The 18,944-nt window shown below is 46.5% G+C and overlaps 1 pseudogene; it reads right to left on the bottom strand.

Moving 5' to 3' along the window:
• Positions 1 to 334: 334 nt before the first annotated feature.
• The window catches only part of LOC138276081 (zinc finger protein 135-like), a 52,868-nt pseudogene continuing 34,258 nt past the window's right edge, over positions 335 to 18,944 (bottom strand).

Raw genomic sequence — 18,944 nt, forward strand, 5'->3', positions numbered from 1 at the left:
CAAACACATTTAAAATTTTACAAATATCTAAGTTTTTCTTCTTCCCTACTAGTCAGGTCTTTTATCATCTGGTATTTGACTGTCCCACATAGCTGTAATTTTATAATTCTCTATGATTCCTTCATCTCACATTAACTGTACTTTTTTGCTTCTGTGTATGTCCTAGGGTGGGTCAGTATTATTGTTGATATGTATTTAGGAGGTTATTCCAACTTTGGAGGAGGTGGTAATCCGTCCCAAATGTGACGGATTTACCACCAGCCGTATTACGAGTTCCATAGGATATAATGGACTCGTAATACGGCTGGTGGTATATCCGTCACTTTACCGTCACTTTTGGGACGGATTACCACTTCCTCCAAAGTTGGAATAACCCCCTTAATTTCTTGCTAAAGTCACTTCATCTCTATGGTTATTCATTTATGTGTTCATTGATGTTTGGGTGTTCGCTGATATCTTTGTACGTTTAGTAATCAACATCTCTTCACACATTCACCGCACTTGAATAGCTTTCCACTATCTGTTCACTGATGTTTTTGAAGATCTAATAATTGACAAAAGCTCTTCATACATTCAGTGCATTTGAAAGGCTTTCCCTTTGTTTGTTGATGATTCCTTAATGTTGATGAGTAACTAAAACTAATTCCACATTCACTGCAATGGTATGGTTTTTCTTGTTTGTATTTGCTGATGGCTTTAGAGGTATGATAACCGACTAAAGCTCTTCACACATTGAATGCAATGGTATGGTTTTTCCCCCGTGTGTGTTCGCATATGTTTTTGGAGCTCCGATAGTTTTCTAAAGCTCTTCACACATTCACTACAATGGTATGGTTTTTCCCCTGTGTGTATTTGCTGATGTCTTTGGAGATCTAATAGTTGACTAAAGCATTTCACACATTCAGTGCACTCAAAAGGCTTTTCTCCTGTGTGTATTCGATGATGATCTTTAATGCTGAAGAGTCAATAAAACTACTTCCACATTTACTGCAATGGTATGGTTTTTCCCCTGTGTGTGTTTGCTGATGTCTTTGAAGGTGTGATAACCGACTAAAGCGCTTCACTGCAGTGGTATGGTTTCTCCCCTGTGTGTGTCCGGTGATGTAGTTGGAGCTCTGATAATTGACAAAAGCTCTTCACACATTCACTGCAATTATATGGTTTCTCCCCTGTGTGTATTCACTGATGTCTTCGGAGATCTGATATCTGACTAAAGCTCTTTCCACATTCACTGCACTTGAATGTTTTTTCCCCGGTGTGCATACGCTGATGAATCCTGAGACTTGTTGATTCACTAAAACTACTTCCACAATCACTGCAGTGGTATGGTTTTTCTCCTGTGTGTGTTCTTTGATGCTGTTTTAGGTGTCCTGATTGACTAAAGCTCTTCACACATTCAGTGCACCTAAATGGCTTTTCTCCTGTGTGTGTTCGCTGATGATCTTTTAAGTGTGATAATTGACTAAAACTCTTCACACATTCAGTGCAGTTGAATTGTTTTTCTCCTTTGTGTGTTTGCTGATGGTGCTTTAGTACTGAAGACAAACTAAAGGGCTTGTTGAATGTGTATGACTTTTCTTTCTTGGTTAGTGTCCGTGAGTCAGGGATTTGTTTGTCTACATCCCATGACTGTGTTTCTTGCTGAGCCAACATGGTTGATAAACAACTTGTGTTTTTCTCACATTCTCCGTATGATTGTGATATTTTGTACATTTGATTTCCGGTTTAAGAATAAAGGAATATGATCATTAAATAGTTGTCACACTTATAATATGGGTATGCCTTGTATTTTGGGTGATTGTGTCTTTACATTGGATAATGCTTTTGGGTAAAGATTTTTCCTCCTTCTTGTGCAAATTGGTACAGCAGTTTGTATTTCAGACAGCAGAACTTATCTTTCCTTTACCCTTCAGTTGTTTGGCTCCACTCCATTGTTCTTTTCTCTGGTTCCCGTGGTTTGTCCAGAAAGAGTTTACAATACATCTAGAGCATTCATTGGTGGTTTATTATCAGAGCACCGCTGTAGCCACATCACACTGATGCCATGATCAAAGCAGGTATTGGACACCTGTTTACACAATAGGTGGTTTGTCAGTGTTGTTACCTTAGTCTTGTGGCATGGAGGTACACAGCTCAAGTCCTTACAATCACTGCATTTTCTTTGGCAGCTTCTTCCAGGATCTGCCAGTTTATGTTTAGGTTCTTCCGTCTCTGCTGATGTTTTCCTGAATACTGGAGCTCATTATTTTTTAACATTCTTTGCAGATTTACAGTATTATCTTCTTTATTCACTATGATTTTATGCATTCAAAGCTTGTTTCCTGTTGGATGTAAAGATACTTAAAATTAGTAAAAGAAAAACATAATGGAATGCCAATACACAATATTTACTTGTCTGTAAAAGACATCTCTTCTTTACCACCTTTTAAACTTAGCAAGGCATATAGCACCATACAAGATATTTAAGTAAGAGTTCTGTTGAGCATGTCACATCTTATTCACTTCAGAAAAGTGGATGATTTACCAGTGTTCACAGAGTAGCTAAGGGCTTGGTTACGAGTTTGGCAGAAAGGGTACCGGCATTGAAATGGCATCAGATTCCCCAGCTGCCAGCTTGGCATCCATCCGCTGAATAACGATGTTGGCGGGTTGCTGAATGAGAGACCACTAGAATCCGGCTGACTCCCCCAGGAATTCGCCGACCATCTCAACAACAGCATGGAGAAAAACATCTGTCAGAGGGCAGTACACACAAGGTTCCCGCTGTACAGATTACAAAGTGCCTTTCTTTTGAGCTGACAGTGGCGGGGAGTCCGTCTGCTCTGAGATAGTGAAATCGAAGGAAATGGGGTGCAAACTCACCCATTTTCTACTTTTCACTCCAGGCTCCAATGTGGACCCCTTTGTCCAAGACCCCCTTCACAGCAGCAACTTGACCCTGAAGAATCCCATGTACTGCGTGAACTGCAGAGGGTACCACGAAGTCCGAGGTCAACTCAGCGAGTTGGGCAATACAGGACGGAGTGCTGGGGACCTGGGCTGTGCTGTGCACAAAGGAAGTCTTGTAAAAGTGCACAGAAGCCCTAGCAGCTGCAGTTCACGCAGTACACAGGATTACTGCCTGGCGTGGGGAGGCATGGACTTACCTCCACTAAATTTGGACAGAAGGACCACTGGACTGTCGGGGTCACTTGGATCCAGCTCCTGTGTTCCAGGGACCACACTCGTGAAGATGAGAGGGGACCCAGAGGACCAGTGATGGAGAAGTTTGGTGCCTGGTATAGCAGGGGCAAGATTCAGTCGACCCACGGGAGATTTCTTCTTGGTTTCCAGTGCAGGGTGAAGTCAGACAGCCCTCAGAGCATGCACCACCAGGAAACAGTCGAGAAAGCCGGCATGATTAGGCGCTACAATGTTGTTGGTAGTCCTCTTGCTACTTTGTTGCGGTTTTGCAGGCGTCCTGGAGCAGTCATCGGTCGATCCTTGGCAGAAGTCGAAGAGAGAAGTGCAGAGGAACTCTGGTGAGCACTTGCATTCGTTATCTGAAGAGGAACCCCCAGGAGAGACCCTAAATAGCTGTCAGAGGAGGATTGGCTACCTAACCAGGTAAAAGCCTATCAGGAGGGGTCTCTGACATCACCTGCTGGCACTGGCCACTCGGAGGTCTCCATTGTGCCCTCACACCTCTGCATTCAAGATGGCAGAGGTCTGGGACACACTGGAGGAGCTCTTGGCACCACCCCTGGGGTGGTGATGGACAGGGGAGTGGTCACTCCCCTTTCCTTTGTCCAGTTTCACGCCGGAGCAAGGTCCGGGGGCTCCCTGAACCGGTGTAGACTGGTTTATGCAAGGAGGGCACCATCTGTGCCCTTCAAAGCATTCCCAGAGGCCAGGAGAGGCTACTCCTCTCAGGCCCTTAACACCTATTTCCAAAGGGAGAGGGTGTAACACCCCTTCTCAGAGGAAATCCTTTGTTCTGCCTTCCTGGGGCTGGGCTGCCCAGACCCCAGGAAGGCAGAAACCTGTCTGAGGGTTGTCAGCAGCGGTAGCTGCAGAGAAAACCCCAGAGAGCTAGTTTGGCAGTACCCGGGGTCCATGCTGGAGCCCCGGGGATGCATGGGATTGGCACCCCAATACCAGATTTGGCTTGGGGGGACAATTCCATGATCTTAGAGATGTTACATGGCCATGGTTGGAGTTACCATTGTGAAGCTACATATAGGTATTGACCTATATGTAGTGCACACCTGTAATGGTGTCCCCGCACTCACAAAGTCCAGGGAAATTGCCCTGAACAATGTGGGGGCACCTTGGCTAGTGCCAGGGTGCCCTCACACTTAGTAACTTTGCACCTAACCTTCACCAAGTGAGGGTTAGACGTATAGGTGACTTATAAGTTACTTAAGTGCAGTGTAAAATGGCTTTGAAATAACGTGGACGTTATTTCACTCAGGCTGCAGTGGCAGGCCTGTGTAAGACTTGTCAGAGCTCCCTATGGGTGGCAAAAGAAATGCTGCAGCCCATAGGGATCTCCAGGAACCCCAATACCCTGGGTACCTCAGTTCCATATACTAGGGAAATATAAGGGTGTTCCAGTATGCCAATGTGAATTGGTGAAATTGGTCACTAGCCTGAAGTGACAATTTAAAAAGCAGAGAGAGCATAAACACTGAGGTTCTGGTTAGCAGAGCCACAGTGATACAGTTAGGCACCACACAGGAAACACATATAGGCCACAAATTATGAACACTGGGGTCCTGGCTAGCAGGATCCCAGTGACACAGGCAAAAACAAACTGGCACACAAGTAAAAATAGGGGTAACATGCCACGCAAGATGGTACTTTCCTACACAACCCACCCCCCCAAACAAGGGACAATAAGGCTAACCTTGCCCAGATGAGTCTTCCTTGTCTAAGTGGAAATATCTGGAGAGTCCATCTGCATTGGAATGGGTACTCCGAGGTCTATGTTCCACTGTATAGTCCATTCCCTGTAGGGAGATGAACCACCTCAACAATTTAGGGTTTTCACAGTTCATTTGTTTTAGCCCAAGTAGAGGTTTGTGGTCTGTCTGAACAATAAAGTGAGTACCAAACAGGTATGGTTTCAACTTTTTAAGTGACCATACCACAGCAAAGGCCTCCCCCTCTATGGCAGACCAATGGTTGTCTCTAGGGGTCAATCTCCTGCTGATAAAAGCAACAGGTTGATCCTGGCCCTCAGTATTAAGCTGTGATAGCACTGCCACAACCCCCAATTCAGAAGCATCAGTCTGGACTATGACCTTTTTGGAGTAGCAAGGGCTTTTTAGGACAGGTGCAGACCACATGGCCTGTTTGAGCTCATCAAAAGCCTTTTGACAGCTAGCTGTCCACAATACCTTTTTAGGCATCTTCTTACTAGTGAGGTCATTAAGAGTAGCTGCAATGGAGCCATAATTCTTGATGAACCTTCTATAGTACCCTGTGAGGCCTAAAAAGGCTCTCACCTGGGTTTGAGTTGTAGGATGAGCCCATTCCATAATGGTCTGGATCTTCCCCTGCAGTGGTGCAATCTGTTCCCCACCTACCAGGTGGCCCAGATAAACCACTTCCCCCTGCCCTATATGGCACTTTGAGGCCTTGATAGTGAGGCCGGCCTTTTGCAGGGCCTCCACAACTGTCCCCAGGTAGACCAGGTTATCATTCAGGTGGAGCTAAAGACAGCTATATCATCCAGATATGCTGCACTAAAAGCTTCCAACCCTTGCAGGACTGAGTTCACCAAACTTTGAAAAGTGGCAGGTGCATTCTTCAGACCAAAGGGCATCACAGTGATTTTATAGTGCCCTCCAATGGTTGAAAATGCAGTCTTGGGTTTAGCATCTTCTGATAATTTAATCTGCTAATACCCTGCAGTTAAATCAAAAGTGCTTAGATACTTGGCAGAAGCCAGTGTATCTATCAGCTCATCTGCCCTGGGTATAGGGCGAGCATCTGTCTTGGTTACTTGATTGAGCCCTCTATAGTCAACACAAAACCTCATTTCTCTTTTACCATCCTTACTGTGAGGTTTTGGGACAAGCACCACCAGGCTAGCCCATGGGCTTTCCGAAGGCTCAATCACTCCTAAGTCTAACATTTTCTGCACCTCTTGTTTTATGCAGTCCCTGACATGGTCAGGCTGCCTATAAATCTTACTTTTGACAGGTAAACTGTCTCCAGTATTGATTGTATGCTCACAGCAAGTAGTGGTACCTGGTATCAGTGAGAAGAGTTCAGAAATCTGACTCAAGATGTTTACACAGTTGTCCTTCTGCTCTGCAGAAAGGCAATCTGCAAGTACTACTCCCTCCACTAAGCCATCAGCTTCAGTGGTGGAGAAGAGATCAGGGAGAGGGTCACTCTCTTCTTACTGTCCCTCATCAGTTGCCATGAGCAGGGTGAGATCAGCCCTGTCATAGTAGGGTTTTAGGCGGTTGACATGGAGCACCCTAAGGGGACTCCTGGCAGTGCCCAGGTCTACCAAGTAGGTAACCTGACCCTTTTTCTCAGCAATAAGATGGGGTCCACTCCATTTGTCCTCGAGTGCTCTTGGGGCCACAGACTCCAATCCCCACACCTTCTGTCCTGGGTGGTACTGAGTCAGGACAGCCTTCTGGTCATGCCATTGCTTTTGCAGCTCCTGGGGGTTTTTACTGGCATTTTTCATTTACTCTGCCATTATTGATCTTATGCCAAGTACATAGTCCACAATGTCCTATTTAGGAGCTTTTAAAGGTTGTTCTCAACCCTCCTTAACAAGTGGAAGGGGACCTCTCACAGGGTGCCCAAAGAGGAGTTCAAAGGGGCTAAAGCCCACTCCTTTTGGGGGTACCTCCCTGTAAGCAAAAAGGAGGCAAGGTAACAGGACATCTCATCTCCTTCTGAGTTTTCAGGGAGTCCTATTATCATACCTTTGAGAGTTTTATTAAACCTCTCAACATGACCATTTGTTTGTGGATGATAAAGAGTAGTGAACTTGGTATGCAGACATAAAGTGACTACCTCTGTCTGACACCACTTCCTTAGGGACGCCCACTCTGGAAAAGATTCCCAGGAGGGCCTTTGCCACTACAGGAGCTGTAGTGGTCCTTAAGGGGATAGCTTCAGGATACATAGTGGCATTCTCCACTACCACAAGGATAAACCTATTGCCTGAAGCTGTTGGAGGGTCAAGGGGGCCAACTATGTCAACCCCTACCCTTTCAAAGGGAACCCCCAACCACAGGAAGTGGAATTAAGGGGGCCTTTGGAGTGTCACCAGTCTTGCTACTGGCTTGGCAGGTCACACAAGAGCGACAGAACTCTTTGGTGTCCTCTGACATATGAGGCCAGTGATACAGGGGAACAAGTCTGTCCCAAGTCTTACTTTGGCCCAAATGGCCAGCCAAAGGAATGTCATGTGCCAAGGTAAGAATAAACTCCCTGTACTGCAAAGGGATGACCAATCTCCTGGCAGCTCCAGGTTTAGGGTCCCTTGATTCAGCATACAGGAGGTTGTCTTCCCAATACACCTTATGGCTATCACTGACACCCCCATTCTGCTGTTTGACAGCTTGCTGTCTTAAACCCTCTAGTGTGGGACAGGTCTGCTGTGCCACACTCAGCTCTTCCCTAGCAGGCCCCCCTGCACCCAAAAGCTCAGCAGTGTCTGCTGCCAGCTACTCTGGTGTAGGTTCAGCACAGGGAGAGGATTCCTCTTCCCCAAAAGGGGAATCTTCTGGTGAGGGAGGGATAGTGGGCAAGGATTTACCCTTCCTACCCCTAGCTTTTGGGAGCACTTGGTCCATTGTTCCAGGATCCAAGTTTCCCTGTCCTTTTTGCTTTTTGGCCTGAGCCCTTGTCAAAGCAAAAATATGCCCAGGAATGCCCAGCATTGCTGCATGAACCTCCAACTCCACTTCAGCCCAAGCTGATGTCTCTAAAATCATTGCCTAGTAAGCAATCTACAGTTAATTCAGTGGCTACCACAACTTTCTTTGGACCAGTACCCCCCCACCCCCCAGTTGAGATTCACAACAGCCATGGGGTGGCTAAGTGTGTTATTGCGAGCATCAGTCACTTGGTACTGCTGACCAAGTAGGTGTTGAGCAGGTTGAACCAGTTTCTCTATAACCATACAGGGAGTGCAGAATTATTAGGCAAATGAGTATTTTGACCACATCATCCTCTTTATGCATGTTGTCTTACTCCAAGCTGTATAGGCTCGAAAGCCTACTACCAATTAAGCATATTAGGTGATGTGCATCTCTGTAATGAGAAGGGGTGTGGTCTAATGACATCAACACCCTATATCAGGTGTGCATAATTATTAGGCAACTTCCTTTCCTTTGGCAAAATGGGTCAAAAGAAGGACTTGACAGGCTCCGAAAAGTCAAAAATAGTGAGATATCTTGCAGAGGGATGCAGCACTCTTAAAATTGCAAAGCTTCTGAAGCGTGATCATCGAACAATCAAGCGTTTCATTCAAAATAGTCAACAGGGTCGCAAGAAGCGTGTGGAAAAACCAAGGCGCAAAATAACTGCCCATGAACTGAGAAAAGTCAAGCGTGCAGCTGCCACGATGCCACTTGCCACCAGTTTGGCCATATTTCAGAGCTGCAACATCACTGGAGTGCCCAAAAGCACAAGGTGTGCAATACTCAGAGACATGGCCAAGGTAAGAAAGGCTGAAAGACGACCACCACTGAACAAGACACACAAGCTGAAACGTCAAGACTGGGCCAATAAATATCTCAAGACTGATTTTTCTAAGGTTTTATGGACTGATGAAATGAGAGTGAGTCTTGATGGGCCAGATGGATGGGCCCGTGGCTGGATTGGTAAAGGGCAAAGAGCTCCAGTCCGACTCAGACGCCAGCAAGGTGGAGGTGGAGTACTGGTTTGGGCTGGTATCATCAAAGATGAGCTTGTGGGGCCTTTTCGGGTTGAGGATGGAGTCAAGCTCAACTCCCAGTCCTACTGCCAGTTCCTGGAAGACACCTTCTTCAAGCAGTGGTACAGGAAGAAGTCTGCATCCTTCAAGAAAAACATGATTTTCATGCAGGACAATGCTCCATCACACGCGTCCAAGTACTCCACAGCGTGGCTGGCAAGAAAGGGTATAAAAGAAGGAAATCTAATGACATGGCCTCCTTGTTCACCTGATCTGAACCCCATTGAGAACCTGTGGTCCATCATCAAATGTGAGATTTACAAGGAGGGAAAACAGTACACCTCTCTGAACAGTGTCTGGGAGGCTGTGGTTGCTGCTGCACGCAATGTTGATGGTGAACAGATCAAAACACTGACAGAATCCATGGATGGCAGGCTTTTGAGTGTCCTTGCAAAGAAAGGTGGCTATATTGGTCACTGATTTGTTTTTGTTTTGTTTTTGAATGTCAGAAATGTATATTTGTGAATGTTGAGATGTTATATTGGTTTCACTGGTAATGATAAATAATTGAAATGGGTATTTATTTATTTTTTGTTAAGTTGCCTAATAATTATGCACAGTAATAGTCACCTGCACACACAGATATCCCCCTAACATAGCTAAAACTAAAAACAAACTAAAAACTACTTCCAAAAATATTCAGCTTTGATATTAATGAGTTTTTTGGGTTCATTGAGAACATGGTTGTTGTTCAATAATAAAATTAATCCTCAAAAATACAACTTGCCTAATAATTCTGCACTCCCTGTAGTTACACTGGCTCCTGTGTCCCTGTAGGCCTCAACACCATTAATTAGGGGTAGTTGCTTGTACTTACCCATACTAAGGGGACAAGCAACCAAGGTGGCAAAGTCAATGCCACCATCAGAGACTAAAACAGCCTCTGTGGTCTCCCTAACAAGACCAACCCCAACTACACTGTCAATAGTGAGCCCAGCTAAACCCTTGGATTGGCTATTTGCAGTAGACTTCCCACCACCACTGTTACTACTAGGGGTACTAGAGGTTGCAGTAGGGGTTGTGGTAGTGGGATCCTTGGTGTTTTTCTTTGGGAAAGTGGCATCACTTGCCCAATGGCCTTTTACTTTACATAAGTAACACCATGGCTTTTTCTGATTGTGAGAAGAGGATTTGGACCCACAACCCCCAGAGGAGTTTTTGTGGGCCTGATGAAGACTCAGAATGTTTTTTATCCTTGTCCCCACCCTTGTCAGAAAACTTACCATCCTTCTTTGCCATCCTTGTCACCCCCTGTATGAACGTTTCTGCTCACTCTTGTTCTGATCCATTTTTCTGCCTTCTTTCCCAATTCTTGGGGAGAGGTCAGATCTGAGTCTACCAAGTATGGTGCAACAAAACAGACACACAATTGTTCAAAATATGCTCTCTCAGGATTAGATTATACAGGCTTTCATAGTCAGACACCTTACTGCCATGTAACCAACCCTCCAAGGCCTTCACTGAACAGTCTACAAAGTCTGTCCAGTCTTGAGAGGACTCTTTTCAGATGTCTCTGAACTTTATCCTGTATTGTTCAGTGGGTAAGCCAAATCAATCCAAGAATGCATCCTTCAAAACTTTGTAATTGTTAGCACCAAAACTGCACTGTGTCCAGAACAGCTCAGATGAAAGGGAGCATCTGAGAGGTAATCAGGTGTGAATTCGGCATGTTGATAGTAAACCCCAGTGCATGGCGTTTGCTGTAGTCTTAAGGTCGGAGACGATAGACTTCAGCAGGCAGTTATTGAGATAGGGGAAGACTGGCACCTCTGATTTGCGCAAATGAGCTGCGACCACTGCTATCAACTTGGTGAACACACAAGGGATGCTGGTAAGGCGAAAATGGAGCATGGTGAACTGAAAGTGCTTGTGGCCTACCTTAAACCGCAGATAGCACCTATGGCCAGGCAGAACGTGAATGTGGAAACATGCATCCTGCAAGTCCAATGCTACCATCTAGTCTCCTGGCTATAGAGCAGACATGACCTGAGCCAATGTGAGCATCTATGAACTTCTCCTTCTTGAGGACATAGTTGAGTGCTCAAAGATGTAGAATAGATAGATGAAGGCCTTTGTCCATTTTGGGGACCAAAAAGTAGAGGGAATAGCAACCACAGCCTACTTCCGGCATCGGAACCCTCTCCATGGCTGCCTTGGCCAAGAGAGCTGGGACTTCCTCACAGAGCAGGGACAAATGATTCTCCGTCAGATGGTTGTGATATTGTAGCATGTAGGGAGGAGTAGTCTCTGAAAGGAGGGAGTAGGGATGATGTGCAAAACCCACCTCTCCAATGATATGGACTACCAGTAGGGCAGGTGATGGCGAATCCTGCCACCAACTGGGCGCCCATGATGGTAAAGTGGTAGATTATGAGGGTATGGAGGCTGCAGCTGCTGGGGTGGTGGTGGATGGACCAGACCAGTGGCTATCAGACCAACAAGGTCTTGCCACGCAAAGGCTTGGAAGCATGTGCGGCTCAGTGGCTGGGAGGGTGTTAGTGTGAGTGGAAGCCCCTTCCGTAGCCATGAAAGGAGCGAAAAGCAGACTAGGGGTGACGTGTGGGTGGGGAGAGGCACCAGGACTCGGCCATAGCCGGCAAGTCCTTAAAGCACTCCAGTGCTGAGTCTGCTTTGTCTCTGAAGAGGCCGGTTCCATCAAAATGTTTGTCCATAAGGGAAGCTTGGCCATCCCCAGAGAAGCCAGTCATTCTCAGCCAGCTGTGTCACTTCAGGGCCACCATTGAGGAAACCACTCTGCTCAGCAAGTCAGTCATGTTCAATCTACAATGAATTGTGAACTTTGCTGTATCTCTCAGATCTGTAACTGCTTAGGAGAGGATGGTCCATGCCTCCTCCGGGATCTGTGACAGCATTTGCACAACCATGTTCCACATCATGTGGGAGTAGCAGCCCAATAGGCATGCAGTGTTCACAGATCGCAATGCCAGGCTGGTGGAAGTAAACATTTTCTTTCTCAAGGTGTCCAACCTCTTGGATTCCCTGTCTGGGGGAGCAAAAGGAAATGCACCCTGGGATGTGGAAACTTGGACCACCAAGAGTAGGGTGATGGTTGAGTAAATAGGGGTCTCCTGGAGCGGGCAATTGTCCTACTCACAGAAGCCACTGTGCTTGGTTTGGGCCAGTTTTCCAGAAGGACGTTTGTGAGGGCTTAGTTGTACAGGAGTAGGGGCTCTGAGAAGGAGACTCCTGGTTGCAGCACCTCCATGAAGATGTTAGTCTTGACTGCCACTGAGGGGAGCTGAAGGTCGGGGACCTAAGCCGCCCTCTTAGCCACCATAGCATAGGACATTTCCTCCTTCGTAGTCACAGTAGGGGGAGAAAGCATACCAGTATCTGGAGAAGTATCCAGTCCACTGGCTTAACCCAGTTCCTCACACCAGTCCATTTGGGGGCCTTCTTTGTATGGCTGGTATTGTAGAGGGTCAAGCGACCCCTCTCATTTCTCCCCAAGACCTAGCTCATAAGAATAGATCCCAGGCTCCCATCTAGGAAGTGTGGTGTCTGCCGACATCGGATGCGGTGTCAGGCGATGCAGCTCAACAATGCAGATGGCGCTGCCGAAGGAAGGCCGGGGAAGGTTGAGCTGGCACGACCGGCACTGGTCCAGATCTATGCAGAACCAGGTGGGGCCCCCTCTGGCCCCACGTGGCAACTAAGGTCAGGCCACCCAAATATAAGGCACATGGCCTCAGGAAACCCTCTAAGCTGGGCGGTGGTCACTACGGTTCCTGGAAATTCAGGCAGGCATGAATTCAGCCCATGCACAGGTTCTGAGGAACCAGGCCTCGAATGCCGATGCTCCCTTGTCGCATCGCCCGTCAGACAAGAAGTTGAAGAACGCTTCCATTTCTTTCTCTTCTTCTTGTGCCTCTTATCTGAATTCCTGAAGATTTAGAATGGGACAAAGAGGACTTCACACTCCGCGAACAGTCACGGGATCTTCCTCTTGACCCGAACTTTGACTTCCGGCCCACTAGCAGCTTCAGGAACCGAGCCCTCAAAGCAAACAGAGCACGTCTCAGTCTTGTGGTCACACTTCAGGCACCACAGACAGATTAGGTGCAGACTCATCACCGGCATTGGCCGGTGACCGGTGCTGCAGGGCTTAACATCTGTCTTGCATGGCAACATCCATGACTCACCAGGAGGAGAATCTCAAAAAAGTTCAACAAAACGTCATGAAGATCCTGTTAAAAAAAAGAAAAATCACAGAGGGGTGCTCTTCTCCGGATCTACTCTAGCTGTTGCGGAAATAAAAGAACTGACGTCAGTGTGCCTTGGTGGCACCTCTATATGTGTTGCAGACGTCACTTTGGAGCGGATGACGTCACGCAGAGCGGATCGACACCACCATACTGCGTGCAGGGGTACTGCTCATAAACAATTTTCCGGATCAAGTCTGATGCCAGGGAATTTCAAACTTAAGGAATATGCGGCTAGAAGTTTCTATCTGCAAAATAGGAAATTAGCACAATCTGTTTTACTATGAATATGTATACTCCTGCATTACCTCTCCTTCCTCCCTCCCTCCCTGTTGTCAATGTGGGAAGTATCTCATATACTCCAAACAAATATGTCTTGGAAGGAGTGCCTCAACAAGAAGTCTGATGGATTCTTTGCTACTTATATGACCTCAAACTGGTACTGTTGTAGTTGTATCGCTCACCGCTCGATCTGAGGTGGGGATATGGTGCAGTTCCACTGAACAAGGGCACCAATGGCTGGTGATCAGTGACTACTTGAAACAGCTGCCCACACAAGAACATATGGAAATGTCTGCAGCCCCATTTTATGGCAAGATCCTCTCTCTTAATTTTGACGTACCTCGTTTCTGTTGGTGTGAGGGCCCTGCTGGCAAAGGAGAGGGGTGTCCCTCTCCTGGGCTCCATTTCCTGGGTTAGTGCCACCCCCAAGCCTACAGGGTTGCCATCTACAATCCATGCTGTCTTCTTGTCCGGATCGAAGTACACCATTGTTGCTGTGTCCAATTGTTTGTGCTTGATCCTTTCAAACAATTCCGCTCCATTGGGGCCCTACTTCCATTTTGCGTCTGCCTTCGTCAGGGCTCTGAGCAGTTTGGTTATCATTGAGGATAAAACAGCCTTAATAAGTAGCCAACCAGAAGAAGCTGCGCACCTCCGTCACATTCTTAAGTGCTGGTGCTTGTTGGATCCCCTGAGACTTGGTTGGGTCTACCTGGATGCCGTCCTTTGTAAAGAAATACCCAAAGAATTTGGTCTTGGATTCAAAGAACAAACACTTGTCCTTGTCTAGGGTAGACAGTGCTTGCTGTGGGTTCAGCATGCAGCCCTGGTGTATGCCTTTGTCCAATGAAAAGAGCTCTGCAAGCTCCCCTACTTCCCCATATCTTACCCTTGCTTCCAGACTGCCATGGAGCACATGGAAACGATGCACTAGAGTGAGATCCAAACCCAGTTCTAGCAAAATACATCACAGCAGAAAATGACTGAAAAAAACTGAAAGGTGTTGATAGTTCCATACATGCTTGGTGCAGGGGGCAGCGCTGTGCAAGGGTGAACTTGCCCAAGATTAGATGTAAGTTCAGGCACTGTACCACTGTGCCCAGCCGTTCCTGAAAACCATATTGAATAGAGTGTAAGATGTTATTACTACAGGCCCCAGCACACATCCTATCGCATATTACTCACTCATTTTAACCAAAGTTATCAATAAGTGATACCGGACGGTAACATCATGGGTCCCCCCGATTTTCTTTTTTAAAAAGAGGTATAGTTATGGAGGAGGTCCAAGAGCTCTAGAGATTGTTGCCATCCAGCTTACTATATAGTTTGGTCAGTAAGGATGCCCAAAGTTCCACATTGCATTTAATTAAATCAATCGACATGCCATCAGGTCCCGGTGGCTTATGACCAGGGCAGAGATTGATCGATTCCTAAACTTCTATCATCCTATGGACTTCTTTCCATTCCAAGGGGGTAGATGGGGATCCATCCTCCTCTTTTGTCTACAGAGCTAACAAATGATCACCCTATGCAGCAATATTTATATAACAACTTATAGGGGAACCCTGAGTGGGGGCTGATACACAGATCCTAACCCAGAATTCCTACAAGATGCTCCCAACTAGCTTTGTTATCCTCCTGTTTCCTTTTCCTCAGCGTTTCCTTATAGAACCTGTGTGCAAGTGCAACCTCGGCAAGAACTCTAGGCCTTGCCGTTAGGGCTGCCCTCAATTGCCTGTCTGCACTCAAACATTTGGAGTCAAACCATTTAGGGTGAGCAATTCCTTCCTTTACAGGCTTCAAAAAAAGGTTTTGGGTACCTCAAAAGGCTGTACAAGATACGCACCAATTGCATCATTCCTAAGGCATTGTTTGAAGGCTTTTAAATTGGTGCTGAGTAAACTATCCAATAAACAACTTTTTGAATTTTTGAGCCTCCAGCAAATTCTTAGGCCTTTATTGGTTGGGGTGGGTTGTGCACGGGGGGATTAATTTAAAAACTGTACGTTGAAAAAGGCTAACAAAGCCTTGTGGTCACCAGAAGCAGCGAGTAGCACCTCCACCATGCACAATTCTACCAATCAAACTTCTTGAAACAAATATGTATTCAATGATGGTAGCATTCCCTCTCTCCCAGTCGGTTGATCAGGCGCTGCCTCTCCAGAATATTCCATCACATAAATTAGATCAAAATCTGCCAAATAACTATCCAGCTCTAAGCCTCTTTGGTCACCACTCTTAAGTTTGTTCGAGTGGCCGCTTGACCTTGGGTTAATGTATCAGCGCTGATCTTAGCGCTAAAATCCCCACCCGGTATAACAGCAAGTTCTGGTCAGAGCTGCTCATTTCCACCAGTTTAGTTAAACGAATGAAGAGTTGAGCATAATTAGAGTTCGGCTGGTTGGAGTAATAATTTTTAAACTGGCTAAATATAACTTGAAATTATACAGCCCCCTAAGTAAGAAAACTTGGAACGCTAGGCTCCCTGAATCCACCCATTTGACTCCAGTTTTCAAAGAAGCTTTAGCCAAATAGATAAGCCCCCCTTCGCCCTGTCCCACCAAGGATGGTGTACTTAGTATGGAATGACAAGATAAACCCTAAAATGCAATCTTAGTAGGCCTCCTATATCTTCTGGATGAAACTAATGCTATAGGCTGTAAAGAGAGCAATTTGATTGGGACACTGTAGTTTCGCTCTCAGCCCACCACATTCCGAGAATAAAATTGAGATGGAATTAGTGACATTTACTATTTTACTGATTCTCACTGGTCTGCATAGACCTAGGGAGGGCTTCTCCGTCTGTTCATGAGTAGCAGGGACTCCTGAAGTCAGTCAATAATAGAACAGTCAGAGAGTAGTTGAAATGTGTTAGCCGGAGGAAGATGGGGTCAAAAAGAAAACGTCAGGACCTCCAGATCCCTGATGTACTCTTGAGGCATCAAACAAATAAAACCTGATAAAGACTGAGGCTTATACAAATTCCCTAATAGAATGAGGGTAACGTCAATACAGATTCCTCACAACAGCCAGATCTCTGAAGTTTACCACAATGCAGACCCCTAGCCTGTTTTTAGGTGAAGGCCCGAGCCAACTCACTCTACATGACAGAATGATCTGCACACCATCAATTATATCAAGGACCCAATTTTCTGCTAGCCAGTGGAGAACTTTGTTGGTTAACTGTTCCCCAAATTTAACCTGGCCTTGCCTAACAGCAGGAACTCCAATTAGGACTATGACATAGGGACAGGCGGCAGGGGGGAGATTTAAAACAGAATTGCTAGGGAGTATTTTTTCCCCACCTACCAATCCCAGACTCCTCGCTCTAAGTGTAGACGCAGAGCCCAATGAGACAAAGTGGGCTTTCAAGCTTTGGAATAGATGCCCTCGGGCAGCTGGGTCACTGCTGGGTGCTGCTGTGCTAGTTTGTTGGTTGATTTTCTGGGACACTTCATTCATATCGCAAACCTAGGTTATGTGCGGATCAGTATCTGCATGTTGTGCATCTGAAGGGTAAAAAGTTGTAAGAGTAGGAAAAGAAGGAATATGAACACACACTGAATTAGACACCCTTTTATAAGGTAACGCTTGGGCTGATACAGGTAGAGACGATGTAGGACGGGAATACTTATTAAGTGTGACAAATTGAAACTCAACACGATCCAGTCTCTCCTGTACAGGGGCTAACTAGTCTTAGCAGGACGCTAAGCTTTGCACAACAATCCTCCAGGAACATTGCACCCACTCCCTGCACTGGACCTGCATAAATCTCATTAACAACCTCATTAACATTTAACCTCGCGATTGTGGGATTACAGACTTGCTTATTTTTAGGAGCAGGATCCACGGAAGCGCTCAACCAATCAAACAATCAAACATTTATAGAGCGCGGCAAATCACGTGTGCGAGTCTCGAGGCACAGGAGCTGTATGCTGCTGTTCGGAGGAAATATCATTCAAACATGCAGGTCTTTAGTTGTCTTCTGAATTACTTGAGTGACGGTGCAGTCCTGAGGTGGAGGTTCCACGCCTTGGATGCCAGGTGCCAGAATAAGCATCTTCCAGTGTTGGATTGATTGATCCGTGGGGTGTCTGCGAGGTAGAAGGAAGCTGTTCAGAGGTGCCTGGTTGGTTGGTGGAATGTCAGGCATTTGCTGATGTATGCTAGTCCTTTACTGTGCAGGGCCTTGTAGGCATGGGTCAGCATTCTGAACTGGCATCTCTTCAAAATCAGGAGCCAGTGTAGCTTTTTGAGATGGGGTGTGATGTAGGTTCTTCTGGGGAGGTCGAATACAAGGCTTGCTACTTAGTTCTGTATTGTCTGGAGTCTCTTCAGGAGGTGTGTTGTGATTCCTATGTAGAGCATGTTTTCATGATGGTGAAAGCCACCTGAAGATCTTGCAGAGCATGTGAAGGGTGTGGAAACAGGTGGATGAGACTGTGTTGATTTGTTTCTTCATTCATAGTTTGTTATTCAGGATGATGCCAAGGTTGCAGGCATGGTCTATTGGGGTACGGGGTGTGCCAAGCGCTGCGGGCCACCATGTGTCAGTCCATGGCGAGGTGTTGTTCCTAATGATGAGGACCATTTTTCAGTGAAGAGTTTGACACAGTTGCCCTTTATTCAGACTGTTACGTTCATCATGCATCTGTGGAAGTTGGCTTTGGTGGTGGAGGGTTCTTCGGGCAGTGAAAGGATGAGCTGTATGTCATTGGCGTAGGAGATGATGTTGGGTCTATGTGATCTGATAGTGATGGCCAGAGGGGCCATGTGGGTGTTGAAGAGGGTTAGGCTGAGGGATGATCCTTGGGGGACTTCACAGTTGATCTTCTTGGGCGCCTTCGAGGTGAATGGTGGGAGACTTATCCTTTGGGTTCTGCTGGTGAGGTACGAGGCGATCCATTTGAGGGTGTTTCCTTGACAACCATGTGGTGGAGTCTGCTGATCAGCATGTGGGGAACGATCATGCCAACCACGGCAGACAGGTCCAGGAGGATGAGGGCTGCTGTTTCTCCATGGTCTAGGAGGGCTCTGATGCCATCTGTGGCTGCAATCATGGCTGACTCAGTGCTGTGGTTAGTTCGAAATCCAGATTGTGATGGGTCCAGGAGGTTGTGGTCTTTTAGGTGTTTGAGTTGCTGGTTGATTGCTTTCTCAAGGACGTTTCCTGGGTGGGGGAGCAGAGAGATGGGCCATAGTTCTTCAATTAAGCTGGGTTGGTAAATGATTTGTTTTAGGAGAGGCCTCACTTTGGCATGTTTTCAGACCTCTGGGACGGAGGCTGCGGTGAAAGATATTCAGGACCTTACAGAGTTCATCGTCAATTGCCTTACTTTTGAGGTTGAAGAGGTGGTGGGGACAAAGCTCCGTGGGTGCTCCAGTGTGTACAGAGCTCATGATAGAGATAGTGTCTTGCATGGTGAGGTGTTTCCAGTAGGTGAGGTTTCGGGGTTTGCTTTTGTGCATGACAGCTGGTTGAT

The sequence above is a fragment of the Pleurodeles waltl genome, unplaced genomic scaffold, assembly GCF_031143425.1.
Source record: "Pleurodeles waltl isolate 20211129_DDA unplaced genomic scaffold, aPleWal1.hap1.20221129 scaffold_37, whole genome shotgun sequence".
In the NCBI taxonomy this organism is placed as follows: Eukaryota; Metazoa; Chordata; class Amphibia; order Caudata; family Salamandridae; genus Pleurodeles; species Pleurodeles waltl.